General features: G+C 38.4%; 2 pseudogenes; one reads left to right on the top strand and one right to left on the bottom strand.

The window, feature by feature from the left end:
- Nucleotides 1-691: 691 nt before the first annotated feature.
- LOC128576884 (trafficking protein particle complex subunit 1-like) lies at nucleotides 692-10997 on the top strand (annotated as a pseudogene).
- Nucleotides 10998-21497: 10500 nt separating this feature from the next.
- On the bottom strand, nucleotides 21498-23802 carry LOC128576882 (N-acetylglucosamine-1-phosphotransferase subunits alpha/beta-like; annotated as a pseudogene).
- Nucleotides 23803-24235: the final 433 nt, after the last annotated feature.

The following is a 24235-nucleotide window of genomic DNA, read 5'->3' as shown; positions in this document are numbered from 1 at the left end:
AAGCCCAAGTGCCCATCGGTCGACGAATGGATTAATAAATTGTGGTATATGTACACCATGGAATACTATGCAGCCTTAAAGAAAGATGGAGACTTTACCTCTTTCATGTTTACATGGATGGAGCTGGAACATATTCTTCTTAGTAAAGTATCTCAAGAATGGAAGAAAAAGTACCCAATGTACTCAGCCCTACTATGAAACTAATTTGGGGCTCTCACATGAAAGCTATAACCCAGTTACAACCTAAAAATAGGGGGAAGTGGGAAAGGGAGGGGTGGTGGGTAGAGGGAGGGCGATCGGTGTGATCACACCTGTGGTGCATCTTACAGGGGTATTTGCGAAACTTGGTAAATGTAGAATGTAAATGTTTTGGCACAGTAACTGAGATAACGCCGGAAAGGCTATGTTAACCATTGTGATAAAAATGTGTCAAATGGTCTATGAAGCGAGTGTATGATGCCCCATGATCATATCAATGTATACAGTTATGATTTAATAAAAAAAAAGAAGCTTTTGGGGATATAATTCTACATTCTCCTCTTAACCACCCATGCCAATAAAGTCATCCAGCATTGTGTGACATGCAACCAACACAATGCTAAATAGGGACCATCCCTGCCACCTGAAATTCAGGCCTACAGAGAAGCCCCTTTTGAAGATGTGCAAATGGACTATACTGAGTTGTCCAGATATGGAGGAAACCGGTACTTATTTTGGTCTCACGTACTCAGGATAGGTGGAAGCCTTCCCCACCAGGATAAAGGGGGCTCATGAAGTAATAAGAGTGTTGCCCAGAGAAATCATTCCATGGTTTAGGTTGCCACTCTGGATTGGATCTGACTATAGACTGGCTTTGTTTTATTTTTTATTTTTTATTGTTGGGGATTCATTGAGGGTACAAGGAACCAGGTTATACTGATTGCATTTATTAGGTAAAGTTCCTCTTATAATTGTGTCTTGCCCCCAAAAGGTGTGTTACACACAGAGACACATCCCATAACAGAGATAGTGCAAATGACAGCCAAAGCCTTGAATATCATCTGGAAACTACCTTGCCTCAAAACTCAGGCAAGGTAGAATGTATGAACAGACCATAATAGCAGGAATCAGTAAACTCTGCCAGGAAGCAAAGCTTAATTGTGTATAGGCCTTGCCCCTGTTCATTTTCAATGTTAGATGTACCCCCTTTAAGGGGTCAGGGTACTCCCCTTATGAGATAATGTACAACAGTCCTTCCCAATTTACCAGAGACTTCTGAAAGAACTGGGAGAGACTGAACAGAACAAATAATTAGAAGCCCTAAGAACAGTAGCAAGGTAAATCTCCACGTGAGCAATTAACTGGGTCCTGTGTAGTCTTTTGTGTTTGTACACCCTTTCTCTCCAGGGGCTAACGTCTAAGTCAAAGATCAGAACCTGGTCCCCCTCAAACCAAGGTAGAAGGAACCCTACACCATCATCTTGACCACACCCACAGCAGCTAAGGTGGGAGGGATCCTCTCCTGAATTCATCACAGCAGGCTAAAGGGAACTTCACTGCCACCTTGGGAAGAAAAACAGATCTGGCCAGCCCCTGCAAGTTAACTCTTGGGGCAGTCAACATGCCCTGCTCCAGCCACATACGGGGAGCTGACTGGTCAATGCATGGCTAAAGCCTGAGTAAATTCCTTACCAGACTTGTCTTAATTGGCCTTTGGCCTTTGGGGAATGGGGAGGAGGAATGTTATCTGTGCACCCACACCACTAAGATACAAAAAAAGGTGACTCCTTTATAGCTTTTGTGAATGTGAAGGCACCCAGAAGGGAGCTTGCAGTCATAATTGAATATAGTACTCAATATGTGACACAAGGAAAGGTGAAACCCCATACGTATATTACAACCCCAGGGAATCCCCCATCACAGTAAAAACTAAGGCCTGGGTAGAGGACATAAGGATTCACAGTCACTAAAATCTGAATGCTGGTCCAGAGCAGGGAAATAGGAAAGCCTAGCCAGGTGATTCTGAAGTTTGATACCTGCAGTGCTGGGAAATAGCTGGGAAAGAAGCTATAGAACAGATTAGAAATACCTCTGTGTCTTAGATTTTATAGAAAAGTGGTGTGAGGTTGAATATGAAAGTTGAAAATATATGATAGAAGGCACCTGAGACAGTAAGGACTGCAGCAAAAGTAATATGGTGCTCAAAAAATAAAAAGATAGTGGAGACAGATTGCTCCATAGGCTCAGTGTTACCCCTAAAACTAGTCTTGCAAATTAATAACTAGGTAAGTCATAGATTACATAGCAAAGAAAAACCCAGACATCAGCCCATTTCCTGGTGCATACTTAGAATGGGTAAAGCCCTCAAAACCTGTGGAGAGATTGTTTTTCAATGCTTAGAGAATTTAAAACCTTACTGGAAGGAGTACTACCCATCACCAGAGTAAGCATAATTATTCCCTGTCTCCTCCCATTAGTAGTCAGGGCTTACACTGAAATTGGAACAGATGTCAATTGGAAAAAAAAAAAAGCATCACACGTGTTCTATATGAAACACCACTAGCTCCCACGGGAGCAAGCTGATAGTGAGACCCCAAATTAAAATATATAGAGAGAGTCTCAAAGAGGAGAATGAAAGAGGATATACAGAAAAAGTAAAGTCTAAGAGAACAGAGGTCTTCTCAAGGAGCGCCTAAGGACACAGCTGCAAGGTCCTCCCTGTGGTGACTCAGCTCTTAGGAATTTGTAGAAACTTAACTTCCTAGGACCTGGAAACTAATGCTTGCTTCCTCTTCTGTAAAATCCCACTGTTCTGTGAAAGCCTAAGCTGCTTCTCCAGCTTGATTCAAACTGACCAGTGAGAAAGGTACTTGTGGGCCGGAACTTTTTGACTGGAGATAAAAAGGAGAAGACTGAGCTAGTCAGGTAGTACAGCCATTTTAGACTCTGGTCTGCTGCCCCTCTGCCAGTTGGAATAAAGCCCTTCCTCTTTTAAACATGGTGTTTGGGTGTTCTTTCTCTCCATTGAGCCTCATCTTCCTGCAACAATAGGAATAGATTAATACAAAAGAGAAGCAGCTAAGTGAATATGGTTTTGTTAGTGGCAGAAAGCAAAATAAGTCACTGATTATTAAGTCAGTGTCATCACTTTGATCTTAAGTAAGAATTGTCTATTGAAATTTCATTTCATCTTGTTTATGTCCTTTTAAGTTCTTGAAAAAATATTTAAATAGTCTCAAATGCATGAAAAATTACAAGTAAAGTACACAGAGTTTCTTTTTTCCTGAACCTGTATAAGTTGACATGATGCGCCATTGTCTGTGACTACTTTACTGTGTATTTGCTTCAAAGAAGGACATTCTCTTACATAACTACAATCCAACCATTAAAATCAGGAAATGTACATTGGCATATTACTACCATCTAATCTTCAGATCTTCATTTGGTTAATATTGACCAGATTGTCCCAATAGTGTCCTTTATAGCAAGAGAACTCAGTCAGAATTATATCTTCCCTTTAGATGTTAGCTGTCTTTAGTGTACTTCAGACTGGAAAAAGTTCTCATTTTTTTCTTTACTTAAGCAACTTAGCACTTTTGCAAATTTCAAGCCAGTTTCGTAGAACATACCTTATTTTGAGTTTTGTCTGATACTTCTTCATGGTTAGATTCAGGTTATATATCTCTGGCAGGACTTTTAGAAGTGAAGATCTGTTTTTATCGCATCCTATTATGTATTAATAATTTCAGTTTGTCCCATTTCTGATAGTGTTACTTAGATCACTGATTATGGTAGTGTGTGTAGATTTCACTGTAAAGTTACTCTTTTTATGTTTATAATTAAGTATTTTGTGAGAATGTAGCTTCAAAATACCATGTTATTTCTCATCAAACTTCAATTTATTTGTGCCTGTATAGACTCATGGTTTCCTGTTTTATTCAGTGGGTTAAAAATCTTTTATTCTTATTACTTTGCCTAAAATTGTACTTTTGGCCAGTGGGAGATGTCTAGGTGGCTTCTGTGTCCTTTTGACATATTCTCATCATTATTTGAATTATTTCTTACTCTCTGACACCACATACACTAGGTTTATTATGCTCTCCCCTTCTACCCCAAGAGTTAGCCATTTTCCAAAGAGCCTTTATTCTCTTTAGTGGGTAATGATATTTTAAAGCCACGATGTCTGTGCTAGTGTGCAGTTATTGTTGGTGTCTATATAACACACATATATATAACACATGTATTCATATATGTATTTACATTCATATTTCTATGTATTAAAAACCATGAGCTCACACTTAAACTTTTAATTCTAATCTCATGATATTCATTTTAGTTTTTTCCTTTTCCATATTTACAACTCCCTTCAATATTAGTGAGAAACCTGATTTCTATTATCCTTAATATATTTGATTCTCCATTGTAGGTTGTGTCCCCCCATGCTAATGCCTTCTTGACTGCGCTCAGTCTCCAACATCCCATGCTTATCAAGTATGTCCTCCTCACCCTCCTTAGACCTTAACATCTGACCCTGGGCTACTATATACTGCCCACTCTATGATGCTTATCTTGCTCATTTTACCCAATAATTTTAGGAATGAGTCATTGAGAAGAGAATTTTTCTTTTAATTGGCTTCTGTTTGACATTTTAAAGAAGTTAAATTTTAAATAATGCAAATTCATTTTCTAGTATATAGTTTGGCAAATTTTAACATGCATAGTACATGTAAACACCTCCAGAATCAGAACATAGAACAGTTCGATAATCACAAAAACTCTCTCATACTCTCTTTGCAATCACACTCTACTCCCAGCTCCTAAGCCTTGGAATCCACTGATCTAGTCTCTGTCTCTATAATTTTGTCTTTTCAAGAATGTCATATAAATGGAATAATGTATTATTTAAAAAACAGTTTTATTGAGATAATTCACATGCCATACATTTCACCCATTTAACCCATTCTATAGTTTTGAGTATATACACAGATATATGTGTATGTAACTATCACCATAGTAAATTTTAGAATATTTTCATCATCTCAGATAGAAACTTTAGCAATCATCCCTGTCCCTTGCACCTGATCTTCTACCCCTGCCAGGCAGGCAACCACTAATTTCTGTATTTACCTAGTCTGGACATTTCATGTGTATGAAATCATAATATGTGGTCTTTTGTTACTGTCTTCTTTCAATTAACATAATGTCTTAGAGTACATCCATATTCTAGCATATATCAATAGATTCATTTTTAGGTCTGAATAATCCAGTGTATGGCTGTACCACCCTTTTATCCATTTGTAAATTGTTGGATGTTTGAGAGTATTTCTTCCTTTTGGGGAAGCTAATACTGCTATAAAAATTTGTGAACAAGTAAAAAACACCATAAAGTAAGATTTTTATAGACCTTTCATAGTCTTCATCTTTTTTTCCAACTTTTATATTCATTTAGTTTTAGTTTTATTTTAAACTATTTCAAAACCTGTAAACTAGACAAAAATTATCTTTTTAAATAAAAACCATATTTCTTATAACCTTTTTATCAAAACATCTTATTTTTCATGCATAATTACTTTTCTTCTAATGACATTTTTTTAAGTCGAAGCATCAAATAAAATTTAACTTTTTTTTCCAAGCCCCCCCAAAATTTAACTTTTTATGAGACTTCAATTTTTGAAGTACATAACTCCTACAGAATGCACACAGTATTTACATTTCAAGTTTTTTTACAAAAGGTGTATGCCATTTTGAAAGAATACTGTTGAGATCATGATCTAAAATAACTCTGAGTTCAAAAAGGACTTGTGGAATTTGATTTCCACAGATCCACTGTATAATGACATAAACAGAATATGGGTGAATATCAGGATTTACCTATACATAAAAATACAAATTCTCAGTGATCAGCTAACAGTGATGTATGCGTCAAATCTAGATGGTAGCCTATTTCTGTAAAACTGAAAACTAAACATGGCTTTTACATTTTTTAGACAGTTACTTTTAAAAAACAACTAAGCAGCAAAACAAGAATATGTGACAGAAACACATGTGGCCTACAATTATTTACTATCTGGCCTTTGACAGAGAAAGCTTACTGGCCACAGCTCTATCAAAAATGATCTGAGAGAGCTACTACAATATATGGATGAGTATTAAACCACCATTCTAACGTACCAGTGCCATCAACACTACTTATTTCTAAAATGAGGCACTTCTGTTTGAGTATGTATATTTCTAAACAATAATTATATCTGGTATGTGGCACTGCTACTTAACACTAGCCCTTTGTAATTAGGCTTTCACATGAAATAATAGTATTTCTAGGGGCTGAAGTAAACAATCACTGAATGTTTCAGATGTCAGTCATTGAGTTGTTCAGTGGTTATTAGTGGTTTAAGACCACTTACAGTCCTAAATGTTAATAATATCCATAATTTAGATACTGCCAATAGGAAGCAATACTGCTGCATTATTTAACATCTATAAAAATAAGTTTAGATGACTTTGAGTAGTTCTAGTGACTGTCCATAACCTGTACCTGTTTGACTAAAATGAAGTGTGTCTGCAGTATAGCAAATGACACTACAAGAAGGAAGCAGGGATCCCTAAAGAGGAGGAGTACAAGCTGATGTATGGAATGCCCTTCTCTATTCGCTTGTTTGTCAGCCAGATGTCCCTGCTGGACATGAAGGATGACTTCTTGGCCTTCCACATTAGCCATTACAAACTCCATTACTATGAGACACCCACTGGCATGGGATCCATCTGAGATGTGCTGTACCTCATCTACAGTATGTTGTGCGTAGAGCTGGTGGTGATCCACCCCCCTGTGTCCTCTTTCCTCTGGGCCAAACTGTGCAAAGTGAGCTCTTCCACTCCCAACTGGACTCCTACATCTGCTCTCTGCCCTTCTCCACCTGGGCTGGCTGAAGCACCCTACCTCATGCCTGGAGAGAATTCATGTCTGTCTGGGGTCCTTCCTAATCTCTGCCGCCTGAGAGACCCCACTGTAAACCCTCAAACTGACACCCCCCCAGGACAACAGTCTAAAGGCCCGCCCTAGTGCTCTCGGAATCACCAGAATGAAAGTCACAGGAGTCCCTCCACCTCCAAATCAGGCCCTATCTCCAGTTTCATCCCCTACCTGACACTGTGAGAAGCACAGAATAAACTTTGCATTCTCATGTAAAATATATATAATCATATAAAACATATAAAAATGTATATGTTTAGACATCACAATTCATTATGTTCAGAAGCAAGAATAATTAGTTAACTTAGTAACCACTTATTTTAAAAATGGGAAATGGAAAATAAAGCACAAAGCCATAGCAGAAGTCTCTGAAATGCGAAGACTGGGGTCTCTTAGAAATCACTCCTAAGCTGGCCTAGGCTTCTCATATTAAAGTGAGTCTTCAGGGGAGAGGGGCAAGATGGCCAACTGGAGCCAGCCTTCAACAGAAGCCCCCATCCAGAGGGAAGAATAATGTCTAGAAAGTACCCAATTAAGCTGAAGACTGGGAACCAAGCCGAGAGAGAAGAGTGATAACTGTAAGTCACCTTTGCTGAGGTAAGCTGTGACTCCAAGAAAGCAAACTTCAGGTACAAAATTCATCCCAAAGGAAAAGTGTCCATCCCCTCCCCCAAGAAAAGTGTGCTTTTTTTTTTTCTTTTTGTTTGCTCCTGTAGGTTTTCTATATGCAAGTGGTGAGCTGAGGACCTCTTGTCTCATCCCACGGGTGAGAGCTGTAGGAAGTGGGGACTACTTCCCCAGAGGGACACTGTTGTGACCTTGAGCACTCTCTTGCCAGGCAGGAAAATCGAAATAATGTTTTCCCTTCCATTCTGAACTTCCAGTCCACCCTTCCCCCCTTGCCTGAAGACCTAGAAGCCTAAACCCTCCAGAGACTTTGGAGGATGCTCATGAGAAGCAACCTCCACCCTACCAGACAAAGCACCCCATGCTCCACCTGCCCTGCTAGGGCCATGTGTCCCACACCCCGCCCTACTACAGCTGAATTCCTCACATTCTGCCCTGCTGGAGCCTCTGTGCCATGCACCGCCCTGTCAGATTCTTGGGCCAAGCACTCTTCTTGCCGAAGTCACTGGGCATCCTGCACTGCCAGAACTGTGTGCAGCATCACCCGCCCTGCTGCTGGATCCATATGCCCCGTGCTCCCAGAGCTGCTCCTACAGCCAACTCCCTGGCTGTGGCAGTCACCTGGGAGCTGCTCAGGGTCACTTCCCACAACGATTCAGCAACAATAGAGCAATCCTGCCAGGGTCTAATCTTGGAATGACATCTCCCCAAATCTAACAACTGCCAGAGGAAACCAGACGTTGCTCTATAGGGATAGTGGTGCTGCAGAGTGGCAGGGGAAAAGGCGGGGTGGCTAAGGAAGAAAAGCATTTGCTAACTTGTTATCCTCAGGATTACACTGAGTTCAGGTGGAACACTTCCCAGTGGCTATTCAGTACCTGAAGCAGGCAGACCTCAGTTCCCCCAGCCGGCTGGTGGCAGAGGATAGTGGCCATGCCAAAGGGGCACTGACCCTCCTTTGACTCTGACAGGCACAAAGCCCCGGCACATCTGCTTATTGGAGGGAGCAGGACCTCAGCCATGTGGGATCACCAGTGACTGAGCGTGAAAGAGGAGCAAAGTGGAGAAAGAGACACAGCCCCTTGGTCCAACTCTGCTACTGGGTGGGCCATTCTGACTCCACAGAGCACCAGAGAGAGCCAAATTTGAGCAGCCAATAGACCTCTGCCATTTAGTTCCTGGAAACCTTTTGAACTCTCCCACTTGTGAGTTTGTACTGACTGGGTCAATTGGTTTGAAATTCCTAAGCTGAACCAATCACCCAAGGACCCTCTCGGGTGGTACCCTGGTTGTGTGGTAATGGGAAGGATTGATTTTCCTCTTTGAGTTGTTGCCTATGGTGGGAGGGGTGTCTTTATTGCTTGTATTTCTTCACAGCTAAGACTTAAAACCAGAGTCACTGATTCACTAGGATCAGAAAAGGACCAGCTGAATACAAGACAGAGCCACCTAACTCCACCATACCAAGCAGGTTTCCTCCACCTCAGACTGTAATACTGTATGGGTCCTATGCAAAGCTGTAGGAGAAAAAGCTGCAGTCACCAATCCCAGATCCTTGACAAAGGGCTGATTAACCACAACTCTAGGAGCTCCAATTCAATTTCACCATATCTCCCCATCTAACCAAGTGGTAAAAAACAATCATGAGGCAGAAGCAGCAGAAAAACGTTGGCAACATGAATAATTAGAGTACATCAACTCCCCCAAAGAAAGATGTGGCAGACACAGCACAAGATCCCATTCATAAACAAATGGCTGAGATGTCAGAAATCAAATTCAGAATTTGGATGGCAAATACGAATAACAAAATGGAGGTAAAGTTGGAATTAGAAATTCAAGGAGCATTTCAAACCTGGTCTCAAGAATTCAATCAATTCAAAGACAAAATCACCAAATATTTTGACACATTGAGGCAAGAACATGCAGCCCTCAAAGAACTGAAAAATACAGTAGAATCCTTCAGTAACAGAATGGAGCAGACACAACAAATGATCTCTGCCATTGAAGAAAAAGCTTTGAAATGCTCCCAAATGCTCAAAAGGGAAGAGAAGTGGAGAGAAAAAAGGTATCATTCTCTTAGAGAGCTCTGGGATCATTCAAAGAGATCTAATATTCAACCTTATAAGAAATCCTGAAGGTGACGAGATGGCTTCAAATGATACAGATACTCTTCTTCATGAAATAATCAAAGAGAATTTCCCAGACATTCCAAGAGATTCTGAAATTCAGACAGCAGTTTCAGAACACCAGCATGACTCAACCCGAATAAGAAATCTCATAGACACATTATAATTAGTTTGCCAAAGTTAATATGAAGGAGAAAATTCTGCAAGCAGCCAATATAAGAAAACTATAACCTACAAGGGGAAGAATATTAGAATGACTGCAGATCTCTTTGCAGAAACCATTCAAGCTACAAGAGTGTGGTCATCGACCTTTAATCTCCTTAAACAAAATAACATTCAAACAAGGATCCTATATCCAGCTAAACTGAGTTTCATTAATTTTTTGCATTCCCACCAGAAGGGAACACCTGCTTTTTTTATAAACTGAATACTTTAATGACATTCACATGTTGAATAAATTTGCCATAATTAAACCAGCTGTCCAGGATATTCTCAGACCTATCCTCCATAATGAACAGCACAATTCTCCACCACAAAAGTAAACTCGCTCAGAAACTTTTGATCAAATTCCAATTTCCACAATGGTGAAAGGATTAAATATGTCCACTGGAGTTTTGAAAAACTTGATACCCAAAATACAACCAGGATTATCAATACTCTCAATTAATCTGAATGGCTTAAATTGCCCTCTAAAGAGGCACAGGTTGGATGACTGGATACAAAAACCCAGGCCAGACATAGGCTGCATTCAAGAATCGCACCTTACCTTAAAAGATAAACATAGACTCAGGGTGAAGGGATGGTCAGTCACCTATAATTCAGGCAAATAGAAATGAGAAAAAATCAGGTGTTCCCTGCTGGTGGGAATGCAAATTAATACAGTCCTTTTGGAAAGATGTTTGGAGAACACTTAGATCTAAAAATAGATCTGCCATTCAATCCTATAATTCCTCTACTAGGTATATACTCAGAAGACCAAAAATCACATTATAACAAAGATATTTGTACCAGAATGTTTATTGCAGCCCAATTCACAATTGCTAAGCCATGGAAAAAGCCCAAGTGCCCATCAATCCACGAATGGATTAATAAATTGTGGTATATGTACACCATGGAATATTATGCAGCCTTAAAAAAGATGAAGACTTTACCTCTTTCATGCTTACATAGATGGAGCTGGAACATATTCTTCTTAGCAAAGTATCTCAAGAATGGAAGAAAAGGTATCCAGTGTACTCAGCCCTACTATGAAACTAATTTATGGCTTTCATAGGAAAGCTATAATCTAGTTATAACCCAAGAATATGGGGAAGAGGGAGAGGGAGGGGAGAGAGGGAGGAGGATGGGCAGAAGGAGGGTGATTGGGGGGATTACACCTGAGGTTCATCTTACAAGGGTACATGTGAAACTAGTGAATGCAGAATATGATTGTCTTAACACAATAACTAAGAAAATGCCAGGAATGCTATGTTAACCAATGTGATGAAAATGTGTCAAACTGTTTATAAAACCAATGTCTGGTGCCCCATGATTGCATTATTGTACACAGCTATGATCTAATAGTAATAAAAAATAAAAAAATAAAAAATAATTAAAAAAAGCAGGTGTTGCAAAGTTATTTGTAGAACAATAGGCTTTAAACCAACAAAAGTAAGGAAAGATAAAGATGGTCACTTCATATCTGTTAAGGGTAACACTGAACATGATGAGATTTCAATTATTAACATTTATGCACCCAACCGGAATGTGTTTCAATTTATAAGAGAGCCTCTAACAGACATGAGCAACTTGATTTCCTCCAGCACCATAATAGTCAGAGATTTTAGCACTTCTATGTCAGTGTTGGATAGATCAGCCAATAAGAACCTAAGCAAAAAATTTTAGACTTAAAATTAACCATTCATGCGGGGGCCTGGAAGACTTCCTTGCGATTCAGGCAGGTGCAAACCCCTGGAGTGTCTGTTCACTGCAGGCAACTGGGTTAGCCATCTGCAGAGATACCAGTGACTGGGTCCGACGGAGGGGCAAAGTGGGGAAGGAGACGTCAACCTTCCCAGACTGCTCTGTTTGCTGGGTGGCTCCTCCTGACTCCACGCTGCACTGGGGTGAGCCGTGTCAGAGGAGTCACCAGGCCCCTGTGATCCAGTTCCCAGAGACCTCTTGAACCCTTCCACCCGAGACAAGTGCCGATTGAGACAGTTGATTCGGACCTTTTGAACTGGGCTAATAGACTGAGGACTCTTCAGGCGGTGCCCTGGGTGTGCGATTGTAGGAAGGTTTGATTCTCCTTTTCCAACTGGGGCCAGAGGTGGGCAGGCGGGGTGACTTAATTGCTGATTTTTCCACACAGCTGAGACTTCAAGCCAGAGTAGAAGTGGCAATAGGATCGAACAGAAACCAGCTGAAAACAAGACAGAACCACTTTGCTCCACCACACCAGACAGGGCCCCAGTTTCTCAGGCCACAACACTGTACGGGCCCTCGATAAAACCCCAGGGGAAAAACCAAAGGGAGTAAACCATGGGGCGGAATCAGCGGAAAAACTCTGGTAACATGAATAACCAGAATAGATCAACCCCCCCAAGAAAAGATACGGCAGATGTGATTGAAGATCCCATTCATAAACAACTGGCTGAGATGTCAGAAGTCGAATTCAGAATTTGGTTTGCAGACAAGATTAATAAAATGGAATTAGGAATTCGAGGAGAAATTCAAAAATTGTCTCAAGAGTTTAACGAATTTAAAGACAAAACCACCAAAGACTTAGACACACTGAAACAAGAACTTACAGCCCTCAAAGATATGAAAAATACAGTAGAATCCCTCAGTAACAGAATGGAGCAAGCAGAAGAAAGGATTTCTGACATTGAAGATAAAGTCTTCGAACGCTCCCAATCTCTCAAAGAGGAAGAGAAATGGAGAGCAAAAACGGATCACTCACTCAGAGAGCTCTCAGATAATTCGAAAAAAAACAACATAAGGGTTATAGGAATTTCGGAGACTGATGAAGTAGCTGCCAAGGACACAGAGGCCCTTCTACATGAAATTATGAAAGAAAATTTTCCAGACATGCCTAGAGAATCTGAAATTCAGATAGCAGACAGCTTCAGAACCCCAGCACGATTCAACCCCAATAAGCCATCTCCCAGACATATCATAATTAGCTTCACTAAAGTTAACATGAAAGAGAAGATTCTCAAAGCAGCCCGGCGAAAGAAAACTATAACGTACAAAGGTAAGAATATTAGAATAACTGCAGATCTCTCTGCTGAAACTTTTCAAGCCAGAAGAGGCTGGTCATCAACTTTTAATCTCCTAAAGCAAAAAAACTTTCAACCCAGGATCTTGTATCCAGCTAAACTGAGTTTCATCTATGATGGAGAAATTAAATACTTCAATGACATTCATATGTTGAAAAAATTTGCCATAAGTAAACCAGCTCTTCAGGATGTTCTCAGACCTATCCTCCACAATGACCAACCCAATCCTATACCACAAAAGTAAACTCACTCAGAAACTTCGGATCAAACTCCAACTTCCACACTGGCGAAAGGATTAAAAATGTCCACTGGACCTTTGAAAAACTCGATACCCAAAATTCCACCAGACTTATCAATACTCTCCATCAATGTGAATGGCTTAAACTGTCCTCTAAAGAGGCATAGGTTAGCTGACTGGATACAAAAACTCAAGCCAGATATTTGTTGCATACAAGAGTCACATCTCAACTTAAAAGACAAATACAGACTCAGGGTGAAAGGATGGTCATCCATATTTCAGGCAAATGGCAATCAGAAAAAAGCAGGTGTTGCAATTTTATTTGCAGATACAGTAGGCTTTAAACCATCAAAAGTAAGGAAGGACAAGAATGGTCACTTCATATTTGTTAAGGGTAATACTCAATATGACGAGATCTCAATTATTAATATCTATGCACCCAACCAGAATGCACCTCAATTTATAAGAGAAACTCTAACAGACATGAGTAACTTGATTTCCTCCAGCTCCATAATCGTTGGAGATTTCAACACTCCCTTGGCAGTGTTGGATCGATCCTCCAGAAAGAAGCTGAGCAAAGAAATCTTAGATTTAAACCTAACCATCCAATATTTAGATTTAGCAGACATCTACAGAACATTTCATCCCAACAAAACTGAATACACATTCTTCCCATCAGCCCACGGAACTTACTCCAAAATTGATCACATTTTAGGTCACAAGTCTAACCTCAGTAAATTTAAAGGAATAGAAATTATTCCATGCATCTTCTCGGACCATCATGGAATAAAACTTGAATTGAGTAACAACAGGAATCTGCATACCCATACAAAAACATGGAAGTTAAATAACCTTATGCTGAATGATAGCTGGGTCAGAGATGAGATTAAGAAAGAAATCACCAATTTTTTGGAACAAAATGACAATGAAGACACAAGCTATCAGAACCTCTGGGACACTGCAAAGGCAGTTCTAAGAGGGAAATTTATAGCACTGCAAGCCTTCCTCAAGAGAACGGAAAGAGAGGAAGTTAACAACTTAATGGGACATCTCACGCAACTGGAAAAGGAAGAACATTCCAACCCCAAACCCAGTGGAAGAAAAGAAATAACCAAAATTAGAGCAGAATTAAATGAAATTGAAAACGAAAGAATAATACAACAGATCGATAAATCAAAAAGCTGGTTTTTTGAAAAGGTCAATAAAATAGATAAACCTCTGGCCAACCTAATCAGGAAAAAAAGAGTAAAATCTCTAATATCATCAATCAGAAACAACAAAGACGAAATAACCACAGACTCATCAGAAATCCAAAAAATCCTTAATGAATATTACAAGAAACTTTATTCTCAGAAATATGAAAATCTGAAGGAAATAGACCAATACTTGGAAGCACGCCACCTTCCAAGACTTAACCAGAATCAAGTGGAAATGTTGAACAGACCCATATAAAGTTCAGAAATAGCATCAACTATACAAAACCTCCCTAAAAAGAAAAGCCCGGGACCAGATGGTTTCACATCAGAATTCTACCAAACCTTTAAAGAGGAATTAGTACCTATATTACTCAACCTGTTCCAAAATGTAGAAAAAGAAGGAAGACTACCCAACACGTTCTATGAAGCAAACATCACCCTGATCCCCAAACCAGGAAAAGACCCAACAAGAAAAGAAAATTATAGACCAATATCACTAATGAATATAGATGCAAAAATATTCAACAAGATCCTAACAAACAGAATCCAACAACACATCAAACAAATTATACATCATGACCAAGTTGGTTTTATCCCAGGGTGTCAAGGCTGGTTCAATATACGTAAATCTATAAATGTAATTCAGCACATAAACAAATTAAAAAACAAAGACCATATGATTCTCTCAATTGATGCAGAAAAAGCTTTTGATAATATCCAGCATCCCTTCATGATCAGAACACTCAAGAAAATTGGTCTAGAAGGGACTTTTCTTAAACTGATAGAGGCTATCTACAGCAAACCCACAGCCAATATCATATTGAATGGAGTTAAATTGGAATCATTTCCACTCAGATCAGGAACCAGACAAGGCTGCCCATTGTCTCCATTGCTTTTCAACATTGTAATGGAAGTTTTAGCCACTGCAATTAGGGAAGAAAAGGCGATCAAGGATATCCATATAGGGTCAGAAGAGATCAAACTCTCGCTCTTCGCAGATGATATGATTGTGTATCTGGAAAACACTAGGGACTCTACTACAAAACTCGTAGAAGTGATCAAGGAATACAGCAGCGTCTCAGGTTACAAAATCAGCATTCATAAATCGGTAGCCTTTATATACACCAACAACAGTCAAATTGAAAAAGCAGTTAAGGACACTATCCCATTCACAGTAGTGCCAAAGAAGATGAAATATTTGGGAATTTACCTACCAAAAGACGTGAAAGATCTCTATAAAGAGAACTATGAAACTCTAAGAAAAGAAATAGCAGAAAATGTTAACAAATGGAAAAACATACCATGCTCATGGCTAGGAAGAATCAACATTATCAAAATGTCCATACTACCCAAAGCAATATATAATTTCAACGCACTCCCTATTAAAGCTCCACTGTCATATTTTAAAGATCTTGAAAAAACATTACTTCGTTTTATATGGAATCAGAAAAAACCTCGAATAGCCAAGACATTACTCAGAAATAAAAACAAAACAGGAGGAATCACACTACCAGACCTCAGACTTTACTACAAATCGATAGTGATCAAAACAGCATGGTATTGGCACAAAAACAGAGAAGTAGATATCTGGAACAGAATAGAGAACCAAGAGATGAATCCAGCTACTTACTGCTATTTGATTTTTGACAAGCCAATTAAAAACATTCAGTGGGGAAAAGACACCCTATTTAACAAATGGTGCTGGGTGAACTGGCTGGCAACCTGCAGAAGACTGAAATTGGACCCACACCTTTCACCATTAACTAAGATAGACTCTCATTGGATTAAAGATTTAAACTTAAGACATGAAACTATAAAAATACTAGAGGAGAATGCAGGGAAAACCCTTGAAGAAATTGGTCTGGGTGAGTATTTCATGAGGAGAACCCCCGGGGCAATTGAAGCAGCTTCAAAAATACACTACTGGGACTTGATCAAACTAAAAAGCTTCTGCACAGCTAAGAACACAGTAAGCAGAGCAAGCAGACAGCCCTCAGAATGGGAGAAGATATTTGCAGGGTATAACTCTGCAAAGGTTTAATAACCAGAATCCACAGAGAACTCAAACGCATCAGCAAGAAAAAAACAAGGGATCCCATCGCAGGCTGGGCAAGGGATTTGAAGAGAAACTTCTCTGAAGAAGACAGGCGCAAGGCCTTCAGACATATGAAAAAATGCTCATCATCTTTAATCATCAGAGAAATGCAAATCAAAACTACTTTGAGATATCATCTAACTCCACTGAGACTAGCCTATATCACAAAATCTCAAGACCAGAGATGCTGGCGTGGATGCGGAGAAAAGGGAACACTTCTGCACTGCTGGTGGGAATGCAAATTAATACATTCCTTTTGGAAAGATATATGGAGAACACTCAGAGATCTAAAAATAGATCTGCCATTCAATCCTGTAATTCCTCTGCTGGGCATATACCCAGAAGACCAAAAATCACAACATAACAAAGATATTTGTACCAGAATGTTTATTGCAGCCCAATTCATAATAGCTAAGTCATGGGAAAAAGCCCAAGTGCCCATCGATCCACGAATGGATTAATAAATTGTGGTATATGTATACCATGGAATACTATGCAGCCTTAAAGAAAGATGGAGACTTTACCTCTTTCATGTTTACATGGATGGAGCTGGAACATATTCTTCTTAGTAAAGTATCCCAAGAATGGAAGAAAAAATACCCAATGTACACAGCCCTACTATGAAACTAATTTGGGTCTCTCACATGAAAGCTATAACCCAGCTACAACTTAACAATAGGGGGAAGTGGGAAAGGGGGGGGTAGAGGGAGGGGCATCGGTGGGATCACACCTGTGGTGCATATTATAGGGGTATTTGCGAAACTTGGTAAATGTAGAATGTAAATGTTTTGGCACAGTAACTGAGATAACGCCGGAAAGGCTATGTTAACCACTGTGATAAAAATGTGTCAAATGGTTTATGAAGTGAGTGTATGATGCCCCATAATCATATCATTGTATACAGTTATGATTTAATAAAAAAAATTAAAAAAAAAATTAACCATTCAACATTTGCATCTAACAGACATCTACAGAACATTTCATTCTAACAAAACTGAATACACATTCTTCTCAGCAGCCCATGGACCATCCTCCAAAATTGATCACATCTTAGGTCACAAGTCTAACTTCAGCAAATTAAAAGAATAGAAATTATTCCTTGTATTTTCTCAGACCATTATGGAATAAAAGTTGAACTTAGTAACAAGAAATATCCACATATGCATACAAAAACATGGAAACTAAATAACCTCATGCTGAACAATAGCTGGGTCATAGACGAGATTAAGAAGTTAATTACTAAATTTTTGGAAAATAATGATAACGAGGACAGGAATTACCACAACCTCTGGGTTACAACAAAGGCAGTCCTAACAGGAAAAGTTTAAGCATTACAAGCCTTCCTCAAAAGAATGGACAGATAGCAAGTCAACAACTTAATGGGACATCTCAAGCAACTGGAAAAGGAAGAATTTTCCAATCAAAAACTCAGGAGAAGAAAACAAATAACTAAAATTAGACCAGAATTAAATTAAAATGAAAACAAAGAATAATACAACAGATCAATCAATCAAAAAGATGTTTTTTTGAAAAGGTCAATAAAATAGATAAACCTTTGGCTAACCTAACCAGAAGCAGAAGAGTAAAATCACTAATCTCATCAATCAAAAATGATAAAGGCCAAATAACAACAGACTCTTCAGAAATTCATCAAATCCTTAATAAATATTACACAAAACTATTCTCAGAAGTATGAAAATCTGAAGGAAATAGATCAATACTTGGAAACATGCCACCTTCCTAGACTCGGCCAGAAAGAAGTGGAAATACTGAACAAGCCTATAACAAGTTCTGAAATAACATCAACCGTAAGAAATCTCCCCCAAAAGAAAAGCCAAGGACCAGATGGCTTCACATCAGAATTCTACCAAACCTTTAAAAAGGAACTAGTACCTATATTACTTAACCTTTTCCAAAACATAGAAAAAGAAGGAATACTTCCCAACACATTCTATGAAGCAAATATCACCCTGATGTCCCAACCAGGAAAAGACCCACAAGGAAAGAAAATTATAGACCAATACCTATCATGAATATTGATGCAAAAATATTCAATAAGATCCTAACAAACAGAATCCAACAACACATTAAACAAATCATACATCACGACCAGGTGGGTTTCATCCCAGGGTCCCAAGGATGGTTAATATACGTAAATCCATAAATATAATACATCACATAAACAAATTAAAAGACAAAGACCATATGATTCTCTCAACTGATGCAGAAAAAGCTTTTGATAATATCCAGCATCCTTTCTTGATCAGAATGCTTAGGAAAATAGGTACAGAAGGAACATTTCTTAAACTGATAGAGGCCATCTATAGCAAACCCACAGACAATATCGTATTGAACAGAGTAAAATTGAAATCATTTCCACTCAGATCAGGAACCTGGCAAGGATGTCCATTGTCTCCACTGCTTTTCAACATTGTAGTGGAAGTCTTAGCCATCACAATCAGGCAAGAGAAGGCAATCAAGGGGATCCAAATAGGAGCAGAGGAGATCAAACTATCACTTTTTGTAGATGATATGATTGTATACCTGGAAAACCCTAGGGACTCAACTACAAAACTCCTAGAAGTGATCAAGTAATACAGCAACGTCTCAGGATACAAAATTAACACAAATCTGTAGCCTTTATATATACCAACAATAGTCAAGGTGAAAAAAAATCAAGGACTCCATTCCATTTATATTAGTGCCAAAGAAGATCAAATACCTGGGAGTGTATCTAACTAAGAACATCAAAGATCTCTATAAAGACAACTATGAAACTCTGAAAAAATAAATAGCTGTAGATGTTAACAAACCGAAAAACATACCATGCTCATGGTTGGGAAGAATCAACATTGTTAAAATGTCTATACTACCTAAAGCAATGTACAGATTTAATGCGATCCCTATTAAAGCACCTCTGTTGTACTTTAAAGACCTGGAAAAATTAGTATTTCATTTTATATGGAAACAGAAAAAACCTTGAATATCCAAGACATTATTCAGAAACAAAAACAAATCAGGAGGAATCACGCTTCCCGGATTTAGACTATACTATAAATTGATAGTGATCAAAACAGCATGGTACTGGCACAAAAATAGAGAGGTAGATGTATGGAGCAGAATTGAAGACCAAGAGGTGAACCCAGACACTTATCATCATTTGATCTTTGATAAACCTATCAAAAATATAAATTGGGGGAAGATTTCCTATTCAACAAATGGTGCTGGGTGAATTGGCTGGTGACCTGTAGAAGACTGAAACTGGACCCACAACTTTCTCCTTTAACAAAAATTGACTGTCACTGGTTAAAGGACTTAAACTTAAGACATGAAATTATAAAAATTCTTTTAGAGAGTGTAGGGTAAACGCTTGAAAAAAATGGCCTGGGAGCATACTTTATGAGGACGATACCCCGGGCATTTGAAGCAACATCAAAAATACATTACAGGAATCTGATCAAATTAAAAAGCTTCTGCACTGCTAAGAGCACACTAAGTAAAGCAAATAGACAGCCCTCAGAATGGGAGGGCTTTTGCAAGTTATATTTCCGACAAAGGTCTAATAAGCAGAATCCACAGAGTAGTCAAATTATTAATAATTAATAACAAGTGATCTCATTTCATTGTGGACAAGAGCCATGAGAGAAGCTTCTCTGAAGAAAACAGGCGAATGGTCTGCAGACACATGAAAAAAATGCTCATCATCTTTAATCATGAGAGAAATGCTAACCAAAACTACTCTGAGATACCATCTAACTCCAGTAAGAGTAGTAGCCCACATCACAAAATCCCAAAACTACAGATTTTGGTGTGGATTTGGAGAAAAGGGAACACTTCTGCAATGCTGGTGGGAATGCAAGCTAGTACGTTCCTTTTGGAAGGAAGTTTGGAGAACACTCAGGGATCTAAATATAGACCTGCCATATGATCCTGCAATTTCTCTACTACCCTGTTTCCCCAAAAATAAGACAGTGTCTTATTTTAAGGTGTGCTCCCAAAGATGCGCTAGGTCTTATTTTCAGGGGACATCTTATCTTTCCTGTAAGTAGGTCTTATTTTCAGAGGATGTCTTATCAGAGGGGTAGGTGTATACGAAAAAGACCAAAAATAATTTGGCAACAAATATATTTGCACCAGATTGTTATTGCAGCTCAATTCATAATTGCCAAGTCATGGAAGAAGCCCAAGTACCCATCAACCCATGAATAGATTAATAAATTATGGTTTATGTATACCATGGAATACTATGCATCATTAAAAAAAATGGAGACTTTACTTCTTTTATGTTTACGTGGATGGAGCTGGAAAATATTCTTTTTAGTAAAGTATCTCAGGAATGGAAAAATATATATCCAATAATCTCAGTACTACTATGAAACCAATTTATAATACTCACACTTTCATATGAAAGATGAATCGCAACTGTATCCCAGGATGAAGAAGGAAGGGGAGGAGAAGGGAGGAGACTGGGTGGATAGAGGGAGGGTTAATGGGGGACCACACCTATGGAGCATATTGCGAGTACAAGTTGGATCTATCAGATGTAGAACACGAATGTCTTAACACTGTAATTGGGTAAATGAGGTGAAGGCTATGTTAATTAGTAGGATGTAAGCACTCCAATTTATATAAATAATAAACACATTGAATACCATAATGGCTTAAATATATTCAAGATCTATCTACAAATGACTTAATTTAAAAAAAAAGTGAGTCTTCAATGGTTGCTCTGAGAAATTAGCAGCTGTCTCTTGCCAGTGAGCCTTTCGATAAAAAAGATGAGTGGTCCATTAACAAATGCTTTTAAAGTAAAACCAGTTCATAGCTGCTCAATACACAAGAAGTTTTCAGCATGTTAGCTAAATAATCTCTGGTCAGTACGCTATATGCATGACAGTAAACAGAATGGTACTGTATGCTTTCCTTCTTCTGGCCAACCTAGCTAATAAACATCACGTCACAAAGACATATCTGTTATGCTGAGTTTTAAAATGCTCAGTAAATGCTCAAGTATATGATTTTGAAATGAGGATCTCCCATATCCTGATTGGATTTGGACTAGCTTCTTTGTGTATTCTCCTTCTGGGAATGTCCTCTGCTTAAATGCAATTAGCTACTCAGCAAAAAGTGAGAATACAGTAAACATAATGATTGTTGCCAGTACACAATAGGTCCAAAACTTTAGTTTTTCTCAATATGCCCTTCCTTCCTGTAGCTCATACACATGAAGGAAACGGTTCCTATACTCTCTTGGCAGCTCCCAGAAAGGTATGGGGAACATGGATTCATAGAAGTCCCTGAGAACAGCCTTCACTATCTAGGCATCATTATGATTGTGGTCAATACCGTTATTCAGGCAAACAAACTTCCTGGGGGTTTTCTTATATCATCCCTGGCCAACAACATGAGAAACATTGGTACGAATCATTTTAAAAGCGATTTCATCTCCCATATTCAAACCTACATTCGATTTTGTCCTCATATACTTTGTAGATTTTGTCAGTTACTGGTTAACAGTTGGTTACAAGACTTTTAGTGACTGGTGGCAGATTGGAATCATAGTAAGCTTCCTGACTTGGTGTAATATTATTTAGCTGAGTGATGTTAGCAGGAAGTATTTGTGAGCAATTTATTAACATGTGTTCCAGACTTGTCAAATCCTGCAAACTGTTAGCTAGCATTCAGATTTCTTTGTCAGACAAGACACTAGATTGGTCTGTATCAACTTAATCAAAGGCTTGAGATATGTTCAGTGGCTGAGCAGCAGTCATGAGACAGTAAAATAAAAGAAGACAAACTACATATCTTCAGAACAGTGCACTTTGTGAAATGACATCAAATTCTTCAGGAAACATATCTTGCAGTTTTTGCATAACAACTCCATCAATCATGTGAGGTATGTGAGCAGGGACTTTCTGAGATGTGAATCCAAATTTTCTATTTAGGATTACATTTACATATTGGAGGGAATCTGCAAAAGTATTTTTTAGTTGCTTCCCGGTATGTTTGCTCTCAGTAAAGTATGCCAATTGTTTCTTCAGTGACTCTTTTCCATGAATAAGATCTTGGAAATACTTTTTTTTCCTCCTATGGCAAAAAGCCCAGGTAGGTTTCTATATAATGCTGCACCTTTCTTCCAAGTAATACTTCATTAACATTAACGTGATTTTTAGTAGTTTCCTCCATTTTGTTTTCTTCTTTCCCTCTGCTTTTTTTCTTTTGTTACATGACTTTCCAGGAGAACAATCAGAGGTGAGAGTTTTTCTTTTGACCCACTTACTACTTTATGGGTCTGACTTTCTAATATAAATCTTGCTTTGATCTCCAGTTTGGAGGTAGGTTCTGACTCTGGTGGTGACCATTCACTTTAATGGTCACTGATGGAAAGGATGACTTCTGTAATCTGTCAGATGCTCCTAATCTGTGTGGCAAACTTTTTAGGGAACAGGTAGGGCTCCCAAACTGTTATTTATTTCATCTGTTATATAGCTTGACTTATTTTTGCTTTAGCATCCTGTAGGTTCATCAAAAATGATCTTAACAAAGTGGCACCTGTAGCTCAGTGGGTAGGGCTCTGGCCACATAGTGACCCACCACTGAGGCTGGTGGGTTCAAACTTGGCCTGGGTCAGCTAAAACAACAATGACAACTGCAACAACAACAACAAAAAATAGCCAGATATTGTGGCAGGCACCTGTTCTCCCAGATACTTGGAAGGCTAAGGCAAGAGAATCACTTAAGCTCAAGAGTTTGAGGTTGCTGTGAGCTGTGACGCCATGACACTCTACCGAGGGTGATATAGTGACAAAAAAAAAAAAAAAAGATTTCAACAAGGCTAACTTGGACAAATTGTATCCTTTAAGATGATGTCTCCATGTTCCAGTTGCATATCCAAGTTATTGAGACTCAACTGGGCCTGTTTTGGAAGGAGCAAAATATTTGCCAGGTGAATTTTCACCTCTTCTTGCAATCTACTTGTTTTAATGTCGTCTCTATTGAATTTGGGGAATGTTTTCCTTCAGGAGGTTCCTCAGAAAGGATTTTTGCCTCTGGAAGAAGTGTTATGGGGATAGCTAAATTTTTATAAGCCTTATGGATCACAAAATTCAGTCACCTTCCTTGTACCACCTTTACTGTTATCTGGATTTTGAACTCCACATCATCTGTATTTTGAAATGTAAGGTCAAAGTATATTGTGGTTGCATTAACCATTGTGGTGGACGGTTTTCACTTATTGGCAAGAGAAACATGTCAAATTAATGGATTATCATTGTAGGTGTTGTTGGACCAAGGATTCCATCTGCCTGTCATTTAAGCTAATCGATGGAGAAGCAGATGAGAGATCAACAGTTTCAATTTTATTTATAGAAAAGTCAGCAATTTTGGAGTGTAATGAAGATACTTTTTAAAAGTTTTGTCTGTTTTTTGTTGCTTTTATATTTTTATAGTAAGCATTAGTAATGGTATTGTTTATTTTTGTATATGTTAAATAGATTTTATAGATTTTAAAGTTAAATCACTTTTTTGTTTTAAAGTGGTTATATTTTTAAAACATTTTTATTTTAGATTAAATTTATAGCTAGTTAATATTTTATTGGGTGCACAGAATGTCCTGGATCCCTGACTGGTACCATGGAGTTTAGTTTCTAATTTATCTATGACAGTAAGCTTTGGAAGTGAATAAATAATATTTACATATTTTTTATATTTTTTTATTTTTTTTATTGAATCATAACTGTATACA

This window comes from Nycticebus coucang, chromosome X, assembly GCF_027406575.1.
Source record: "Nycticebus coucang isolate mNycCou1 chromosome X, mNycCou1.pri, whole genome shotgun sequence".
Classification (NCBI taxonomy): Eukaryota; Metazoa; Chordata; class Mammalia; order Primates; family Lorisidae; genus Nycticebus; species Nycticebus coucang.
Note: the sequence above shows the minus strand (reverse complement) of the source record. Positions and strands in the feature narration are given on the sequence as shown.